The sequence below is a fragment of the Bos indicus x Bos taurus genome, chromosome 10 (genome assembly GCF_003369695.1).
Source record: "Bos indicus x Bos taurus breed Angus x Brahman F1 hybrid chromosome 10, Bos_hybrid_MaternalHap_v2.0, whole genome shotgun sequence".
NCBI lineage: Eukaryota > Metazoa > Chordata > Mammalia > Artiodactyla > Bovidae > Bos > Bos indicus x Bos taurus.
Window position 1 is genome coordinate 67,587,332 of NC_040085.1, and position 10,377 is coordinate 67,597,708.

The 10,377-nt window shown below is 40.2% G+C and overlaps 1 non-coding gene across 1 annotated transcript; it reads right to left on the reverse strand.

The window, feature by feature from the left end:
• Positions 1 to 6,064: 6,064 nt before the first annotated feature.
• On the reverse strand, positions 6,065 to 6,278 carry LOC113900557. The gene has a single exon (XR_003513193.1). It is a non-coding gene; the product is annotated as a small nucleolar RNA U3 (small nucleolar RNA).
• Between the last annotated feature and the right edge of the window lie 4,099 nt (positions 6,279 to 10,377).

Sequence of the window (10,377 nt, forward strand, 5' to 3'; positions counted from 1 at the left end):
CTAACCTCACGCCTTAATTACCTCCCCAAAGCCCCACCTAAAAATACCATCATATTGGAGGTTAGGAGTTCAACATTGGAATGTTGGGGCAACTCAAACATTAGTTCCATAGCATTTAGCACACATAGAATTTGAAGTACACTCAACGTTCAACACTAGAACCTTCCATCTCTTGCAAAATACGTAATTACACCCTGTGAAATGGTAGTGCAATGAACAGAAATGAAGCCCAGCAACCTGGAGGGGCAGGGTGTCTTTTCAGTCATCTGTGAGAAGCAGATGCTGTGTCAAGCCAGGGAGAGGAACCAGCTTCTTGGGGGCTCAGGTTATATCTTGTGTTCAGGGAAGCACATCAGAGTCAAACACGGAGTGAAGCCAAAGTGATTTCTTTTTTTCTGTTCTAGAGTTTTACATGTTTTTTTTTTTTTTCTATTTTTATGATAATGAAATAAACTTTAAATAAAACAAAAAGAATTCAGCCAAACTGCTGAAACAATTGCAATGAAAGAAAATTCCCTTTAGTTGAATTCTTTTTATTTTATTGCAAGTTTATTTCTAATTGTTCACTAATGAAGCTCCAAGCTTCAGAAAGGATATTCTCCTTTAAGGGAACACAGATGTTTGACTTAAAACTCCATTTTTGTGACATTTCAATATTGGTATCCTCATATTTTACTAATGAAATTATATGAAAACAAAATCTGCTTGTCCTACAGCAATTTGGCTGCAGTTCAAAAACTTTTTCATTAACATGAAATAATATGTTATGCAAATCTAATTGCAGGAGAATTAAACACACCAAATTGTTATCTGTGATCCAAAATGAAGAATAAGCTATAGGAAAACAATACCAGCAAATGGACACTAGCAAGAGATTCTAAGGAATGTCCACATACCTCTGTTGTGGTCATTTCTGGGTCTATTTTGATGTTTTTAAGTAAAAGTCTGAAATCTTGTACCTCAGTTTTTGGTGTGAAATGATGTTTATTTGCCTCTTATTGTACTTCAAGAATAGTTGAAGTAAATAAACGGAGGTTGTTTGCATTTATAAGCCTTTAGGTTTGTCAATTATAGCTAATCCATTGGAGTTACAGCCAATAGACAATGGTTAGAAAGAAGACAAAGGTACCAATAAAGATTTAGTGAAAGGTTGGTGTGGGTATATTAGGTGTGCACAGGTAAAACTGGTCAAAACTTTTTGGTTGTTTTAATTTGCCTGGGTCTTCCACTTTGAATTAAGACATGTAGTCAGTCAGAGCACTTGGCTCTAGAACTGTTTCCATTCCCCAAATGCTGTTGGATTGTCTGTTCCCCAGCACCAAGCCCAATGCCAGGTACATAGCCCAATGCTGAATATCTGTAGAATGAATAAAACAAGTGAAGTAAGGAACAAAAATTTCAACACTTCCTGATTTTCCCAATAGAAATACACAGGTCAGTAAACACTTCTAAGTTCTGACACCAATATTCCAGGGACAAAGATTTGGCCCACCCAATAGAAAGCTATCCTTCACATTACAAACTGAGCACTAAATGAATTGATCATTATTCTTCCTTTTTAATGATACTAGGATATAATTAACATTTAGTCTAAACGCATCTTTATAAAGATATCTGCATATTTAAAATTTTCTGTTGTGTGTAGAATGTAATTTTATCTACAAATGATTTCCAAACTAGACTGTGACATTGACCAGTTGGTTAATTCAAGCATGTTCAACTGATCTCAATCATTGCAGGTGATTTGGAAATTCAGTGATACTCTTTGATAGTTCCAGTCACGTCCCACACATACATCTGTCTCGTCCAAGCCAAGAAGATTGCAGCAAAGGTGTGTGTGTGTGAGAAAGCACTTGTGTATTTTTTTCTGTTTGTTTATTTTACTAATATTAATCTCTGTCAGTCCTAGAGGAATTTTGCAGCTTCATTTGTTCACATAAGCAAACAAATAATCATAGAAAGTCAACCTGGCCATATTCAACTCAGAATAGATCTGAGTGTATCTTGAAATAACATTCTTCTTCAAGTTTTCTTAGTAGCTTCCAGCATTGCTCAAGGATTGCCAGGGTATGATTAACCTTCTTAGTTCAGTTGCCATCATTATGCAATGCATTTTAAAATGCAGGAACAAATAAATGATGTCACAGAGACAAAAACTCTGCAGGTAAAAACTAGCATAAAGCAGATAAGCATTCTCTGGCTGGGGTACAGAGCTCTAAAACCTCTAAAAATAATTAAACCTTACTCTGAAAACACTATGTATCAGATGTGAACTGCCCAAACTTGTTTCTTAATAGATGCACTTTATGTCCACCAACGGGTTTCTTTAGACATTTTAAATTTATTCAGAGAGTTTTAATACACTAAATTCATGTTCATGTAGTTTAATCATGAATCATTGAACTACTTTAATGCTTAGTTCATTCATTGGTCTGAGAGCCTATACCTTAAAATGTTCTTGTCTTCCATTTAAAGATGAAAAAAGACTATTTCTGCTGATGGCTATTGGATCACACCATTTAACTAAAATCCGATCCCTTGCTTACCATGCATACATACATGGTAAGATGGTTTCCTTAATTGACTGGTTTAGATCAATGACTTGGTGTTGATGAGGTCCTCATATTGGCTAGGGAGCAGGAAAATGAAGTTGGGTGTTAACTCATCTCTAGTGGAGGAAGCATGGGATTAGGAATCAACAGATTTGTAGCTAATCTTGGCTGAGCCTTCAAACAGCAGCATAATTTGGCCAAAGGACACCACTCTTGCTGCTGCTGCTAAGTTGCTTCAGTTGTGTCTGACTCTGTGCAACTCCATAGATGGCAGCCCACCAGGCTCCTCCGTCCCTGGGATTCTCCAGGCAAGAACACTGGAATGGGTTGCCATTTCCTTCTCCAATGCATGCATGTGTGCTAAGTTGCTTCAGTCGTGTCCAACTCTGTGTGACCTCATAGACAGCAGCCCACCAGGCTCCTCCATCCACAGGATGCTCTAGGCAAGAATACTGGAGTGGGCTGCCATTTCCTTCTCCGCTCTTGAGCCTCATTAAATTCTCACGACATGTTGAGGTAGGCTTAAGTAGGCACTACTGGTATCCCCTATTACAGGAGAAAGGAATTAGATATTTGCCCAGAGTCAAGGCAGAGGTTAGAGGCAGAGCCAGGATTCTCCCTTGAACAAGTTGGCTACTGTACTGATATTGTGATCATGGACGTAAAAAAACTTTTTAGAAAACTATTTATTTACTTATCCTGGCTGTGCTGGATCTTAGCTGTGGCATGTGGGTCTTTGTTATGGCATAGGGGACCTTTTAGCTGCTACATGCATGTGGGATCTAGTTTCCTGACCAGGGATCAAACCCAGGCCCCCTGTATTGGGACCTGAAAGTCTTACCCACTCCACCACTAGAGAAGTCCCCATAAAAGGACTTTCAAAATTATAAAGAATGATTATTCTGACGTGAAAGTTCAGTAACTATGTTCATGTGCCAAAAATTGGAATGGGTGTGGAAGGAATACACAGCTGATGGTGACGATGATGGATGCTTTTAGGGGTAATCACCATTTGATTTTGGAGCAGGAAATGGCACTCCAGTATTCTTGCCTGGAAAATTCCATGGACAGAGGAGGCTGACGGGCTACAGTCCATGGGGTCACAAAGAGTTGGACATGACTGAGCAACTTAACACATATGTACCACTTGATTTTATGGAGTAGCACATGTTAGTTAAATGAGGCAGTTAAGCTAAACATAGTCTTACTATATCATTCAGCAGTTGCACTCCTAGGTATTCACTTAACCGATTTGAGAATTTATGTTCAAAGAAAAACTTGCTTAAGAATATTCACAGCGACTTTATTTATCATCACCAAAAACTGAAAGCAATAAATATGCCCTTCAGTGGGTGAATGAGTAAACAAACTGTGGTACATCCATGCAATGGATATCATTCAGAGATAACACGAAATGAGCTATCAAGTTACAAAAAGCGTGGGATGAATTTTAAATGTATAGTGCTAAGTGAAAGGAGCCAGCCTTTGAAAAGGCTGACTATATGATTCCAGTTTTCTGACATTCTAGAAAAGGCAAAACTATAGAAATAGTAAAAACATCAGTGATTTCTAAGGAAGAGGGGAGGAAGAGTTAAGTAGATTAAGCACAGGCAATTTCTTGAGGTGATGAAACTAATCTCTATGATACTGTAATTATAAAGGCATGACATTATGCATGTGTCAAAACCCAAAGATCTTCACAGCACAAAGGCTGAACCTTAATGTATGCAAACTTAAAAATTAGTTTAGGAAGTTGAGGGCTTCCCTGGTGGTTCAGACAGTAAAGAATCTGCCAGCAATGTGAGAGACCTGGGTTCGAACACTGGGTCGGAAAGATCCCCTGAAGAAAGGAATGGCTACCCACTGGACAGAGGAGGCTGTGGACAGAGGAGCCTGGAGGGCTACAATCCATAGGGTCACAAAGAGTCGGACACAACTGAAGCGACTTAACATGCACAGATGCATGTATACACAGGGATTAGTATACACAAGTATATTTCCTTGTTCTCTCACCTGAAAGAGCCCAGAAGTAATGACATCCCAGTAGCAAGGAGCACTCCTAGTGCCAAGATCTTGGTTTCGAATACCACATGCCAGAAAAGGAACCAGGGCTCCTCAGAGAAATATGGCCCTACAATATGGTTCTAGGACTAAGTCAGGAAAGTGGTCCTGGAGCAACTTGTAGTTCCAGAAAGTTAGGAAGTATTCAAACACACAAACACTCACACACACACATATACACACACACTGACAAGGGGATGTTGAAGTCATACAAGAGCCAACTGTAAGAGCTCCCAGTGGCCAAATCTGCAAATTTGAGCAAAAAAAATAAAAACGTAGTGTTAGACTAATATAATCCAATGTATAACAATAGACATCTATGAGTCCATACTAATATAAATAATTAAATAAATAAATGGGGCAAAGAGACAAATCTCTCATGCAGAAGAATTCCAAGTAGTTTATGCGGATACCACACCCACAAGGAGGTGGAGCCTCTTTAGTGTTGACGATGCATCATGACTTCCTTACAAAGACCAGTATGAGGGGACATATACATGCCTATGGCTGATTCATGTTGATGTTTGGCAGAAACCAACACAATTCTGAATAGAATCCTTCAATTAAAAGCATAAATAAATTTTAAAAAAGAGTACAGTATGGAAGGAGCTTAACCCTGGAGAAACCTAAACTAATCAAACAAGCCAGGTGATTGAGATGGCGTTGACCAGCTGCAATAGGCCTTGTTGATAGAATAGACCTTGCTATGATATGATGCAAGTGATCTTTGTTGTGGTCTTCCTCAAAAATCAATCACGTGGTCTAATCATTAGAAAAACATCAGAAGAATCTAAGTCACATTTGACCAAATACTTGGCCAGTACTCCTTAAAAACAAATTAACCCTGGAAAAATTCTCACAACCAGAAGGCTAAGATACAAGTAGATGTAATGTGGTGTCCTGGATGAGATCCTAGAATAGAAAAAGGACATTAGGTAAATACCAAGGAAATCTGAGTAAATTCATAACCTTAGTTAATAATAATATAGCAATATTGATCCATTCATTAATTATAACAAATGTAGCATTCTAAATAAGTTAATAATAGGAGAAACTGAGTATGGAGTATATGGGAACTCTCTGTACTATTTGTACTGTCTTTGTGATATCTGAAAGATACTGCTTCTCACACCATAAATAATACTTCAATGTGAGGATAAAAGGTGTAATCAGACACAACTCAGTAAAAACAATCCATTGATCTCCTTGGATGTAATGAGAGTAGTCACAATTACTTCCTACAGATGAATATAGATGTTGGAAAGGGATTTTTAAATGCAGAAGTATATTTAATTTATTGGCTTAAATAAACAATATTCATTTTCGGATAGTTGCCAAGGGCAAGGTACTGTATTTAGTTGTGTAACTAGCCATCCTCAGAATTGCTACTATTAGAAGTTCAGTGCCTAACTAGAGTATCCTTTTCTTGGAGATGGCTTATTTTTTTTTTTTCCACTCAGACGGTGTTTTCTCCCTCTTACTCTCCCAGACGGGAGAAAAGAACGATCATCAACGGCCAATGGCAGCTGCATTAAGCAGCACCAAACGCCAACTTCATGCTCAGGGGAAAACGCTGCGTCTTCCTCGTGGTTTCGGGTGCTCTACACGATCAGAGAAACTTCTCTAGTAACGAACTATAGAAATGATCCCTGAAAGTATATTAATTGACTTATTTTACAATGAAACCTATCACAGCCAGGGTGTAACTGTTTTTCAGCCCTTCCAACAACCCGGTGAGATGCCTGATCTGATGGACGCTTGCAACAGGAGTTATGGAAAGGAGTGTTTGAGCTTCTGTACTGTTCTTTGCCCTACAATATGATCAGTGAAGAAACCTGAGTTTTCCCCTTTCCCAGCCCTGTAAAACAAGATCAGATGAGTAAATGTGAGTTGAAAAGAAAGCATGTGCAGTTATCACTGCCTTACCTTACCCTTGCCTGGAAGTAGGTCTGAGAGGAGGATGGCAAAATAAGAGCAACAACACACGCTGCATATATATCCTGTGTCAGGCACGGTGCCAGGTTCCATAGCGGTGGTCAGTGCTCATAAAACTGTGGGCTGCTGCTGCTGCTAAGTTGCTTCAGTCGTGTTCGACTCTGTGCAGCCCCACAGACGGCAGCCCAACAGGCTCCCCTGTCCCTGGGATTCTCCAGGCAAGAACACTGGAGTGGGTTGCCATTTCCTTCTCCAATGCATGAAAGTGAAAAGTGAAAGTGAAGTCACTCAGTCGTGTCCGACTCTTTGCGACCCCATGGACTGCAGCCCACCAGGCTCCTCCATCCATGGGATTTTCCAGGCAAGAGTACTGGAGTGGGGTGCCATTGCCTTCTCCGAAAACTGTGGGCAGTAGGGTCTTATCCTTAAGGTTTTAAAGGGGCTCAATAAATTCCACTCCTATTTACAACTTTAATTCTCAACAAATTGAGAAATAAGACCAACGAGTGACAGATGGAGATAAAATCACTGCTGTGACTGATAAAGTCTCTCTTACAGTGCTGGAGAGAGGGGCAGTTAGTACAACCATTTTGGAAAATTAAAGCTGAACAAATGCATACTTCATATGCATTCATGCTAAGTCACTTCAGTCGTATCCTACTCTGTGTGACCCTATGAACTCTAGCCTGCAAGGCTCCTCTATCCATAGATTCTCCATGCAAGAACACTGGAGTGGATTGCTGTGTCCTTCTCCATATGTATACTTTATGCCTCAGCAATCCACTCATTGAAATATAACCAGTAAAATGTGTATGTACATATTCAGTGAAAGATATATTCCAGAATGTATACAACAGCACTATTTGTAAAACTGGAAAATACCCAAGTGCTCAACAACAGTAGAATAGATAAATAAATCTTGGTATATTCTTGCAATGGGTTATTATACAATGATAAGGAAGATTAGACTGCAGCCATATACAAAAGAGTATGAATAGTGTGACTCCGTTTAAGTTAAATACAAAATATGCAAAATGAATCTGTGGTTTTAGAAGTCAGGACAGATGATGCCCTTGAGTAGGGTGGGAAGAGTGACTGGGAGGGACCAGGCATGAGGCTTCCCAGGGTGCTTCTCTGTGTATTTGGTTGTATTAAAGACAGAGAGCTGCACGTGTAATCAGTGTACATGTTATTATGTACATTATACTTTAATAGAAAGTTTTCTTTAATCCTCTCTTGCTCCCGCCTCCCTATCTAGCTACCACTTAATTCCTCTCATTTTTAAAACAAAGCAAATTTTTAAAAGTACTTTTTTGATATGGACCATTTACGATATTGCTTCTGTTTCATGTTTTGGTTTTCTGGCCTCGAGGCATGTGGGACCTTAGCTGCCCAACCAGGGATTGAACCCACACCCCCTGCATTAGGAGGCAAAGTCTTCACCACTGGGCTTCCCTGGTGGCAAAGAATTCGCCTGCAATGCAGGAGATACAGGAGACGTGGGTTCGATCCCTGGGTTGGGAAGATCCCCTGGAGAAGGAAATGGCTACCCACTGCAGTATTCTTGCCTGGAGAATTCCAGGCAAGGACAGAGGAGTCTGGAGGGATACCATCCGTGGGGTTGCAAAAGAGTTGGACACAAATGAGCAACTAACACTTTCACCACTGGACCACCGGGGAAGTCCCCAAAGCAAATGTTTTTGAAACAACTGTCTTTCTTCAACGTCTCCATTCTCTCTTGGACCTGCTGCAACAGGTCTATAGCTCATGTTGTAAAGATTAATGATGACTTGTATATGGCTAAATTCAATTGCCAACTTGCCTCATCTTACTAATCAGCAGCATTCCATACAAATGATTACTGTCTATATTTACCTGGTTCTACAGGAGGAGAAGGGGACGACAGAGGATGAGATGGCTGGATGGCATCACTGACTCGATGGACGTGAGTCTGAGTGAACTCCGGGAGTTGGTGATGGACAGGGAGGCCTGGCGTGCTGCAATTCATGGGGTCGCAAAGAGTCGGACATGACTGAGTGACTGAACTGAACTGAACTGAACTGAACACTCACTCTCACTCCCCTCTCTAGGTAAACTCATCAAGTCACATAACTTTAAATACTATGTATATCTTTATGATTCCCAGACTTTTATATCTTTTGCCCAAATCTCTCCTTGGCATACCTAACTTGTATATCCCATTGCCTACTCAACATCTCCATTTGGAGATCTAATGTGTGCTGCGCTTATTTGCTCAGTCATGTCCAACTCTTTTTGGCCCCATGGACTATAGTTCACCAGGCTCCTCTGTGGGGATTCTCCAGGCAAGAATACTGAAGTGGGTTGCCATGCCCTCCTCCAGGGGATCTTCTCAACTGAAGGATTGAACCCAGGTCTCCCACATTGCAGGCAGATTCTTTACTGTCTGAGCCACCAGGGAGATTTAATAAACATCTCAAAAGTCTGATATCCCCCAAATCTGCTCATCTTCCCACATTCTTCTCCTGTTCACAACACTTCTCAGCTCTATTGCATCCTTCCAGCTGCACAACCCCCAAATCTTGGAATGATCCTAGACGCTTCTCTTTTTTCTTACATATCTAATTCATGAACCAGAACTGTTAGTTTTACACTAAAAATACACTTAGAATTTGTACACTTTTCATCACCTCCACTGGTACCATTCTGGTTCAAATCATTATTTCTTACCTCCTTATCTCTCATTCTTCTAAATGCTTTCCTTATGCCTCTCATTTCCTCACCCCTTGTTTCTACACTTACTACCCTACAGTTGATTTTCTACACAAAGGATCCTGAAAAATAATAATTCAAATCATGTCCTTTGTCTGCTCCAAACCCTCCTCGTGGTTTCCACCTCACTCAGAATAAAAGACAAATTCCAAATTATGCTCTTTTAAACTCTGCATAATCTGACCTCACTTTCTCTCCCAGATCTCATGTCATGCAACCTTCCCCTGCTTCAGCCACCCTGGATTTTTTGTAGTTCTTCATACAGTCCATCTATTCCCCTGACCCTGGGCATTTGCACTGGCTGTATCCTCTCTCTAGAATGCCCTTCTCCCAAAGTACACATGATCTGCATTTTTATTTTCTTCAGTCTTTACTCAAATGTCACCTTTTTAAAAAGGATTTCTGCGCCATTCTGTCTAAAATTTCACATACTTATCCCTCTTTTCTGCATTTGTTTTTCCTCCTTGGCACTTATCACCCTCATATGTGAATGTTTATTTGTTCATTTGTTTATTGATTCATTAGTTGTCCTTCTCCCCACTAAATTTCGAGCTCTGTGAAGACAGGCATTTTTAGCTGTTTCATCTCTTTGTGCTCCAAACCCAAGACACCATTGGAACATATCCATTCAGTAACTAACTGCATGTGACGTTGCAAGTCTTACCATAAACTATATCCCTCTTCTGGTATAGCGTTCCCTGAGAGTCTGTTTTCTCTCACAGGAAAAGCTTTGTTTATTTTTATGATTCAACCAAATTTACCACTAGTTTCTCTAGGACTACTGGTATGTCTTTCAGGATCCTGAGGAATTTGCTTTGGAGTTGTGAACATGGGAAGCTGAGCCAGACTGCAGCTCTCAACCTGATTCCATGGTCATACAGGTCTGCTTGCTCACGGGATCGGTCTGCTTGTCTACTGGAAGGCTCCAGAGCTGGTTCTTCTGCACGGACTAGGACTGTAGCCCAACATGTCAAAACCATGAGACTGCCATCTGTTCAAGTTATGTAATTTGAGATCTGGAACAATTTTCAGTGTGGGATTTGCTGCCCTAATAGAATCATTTTCAGAAAGAAGATTA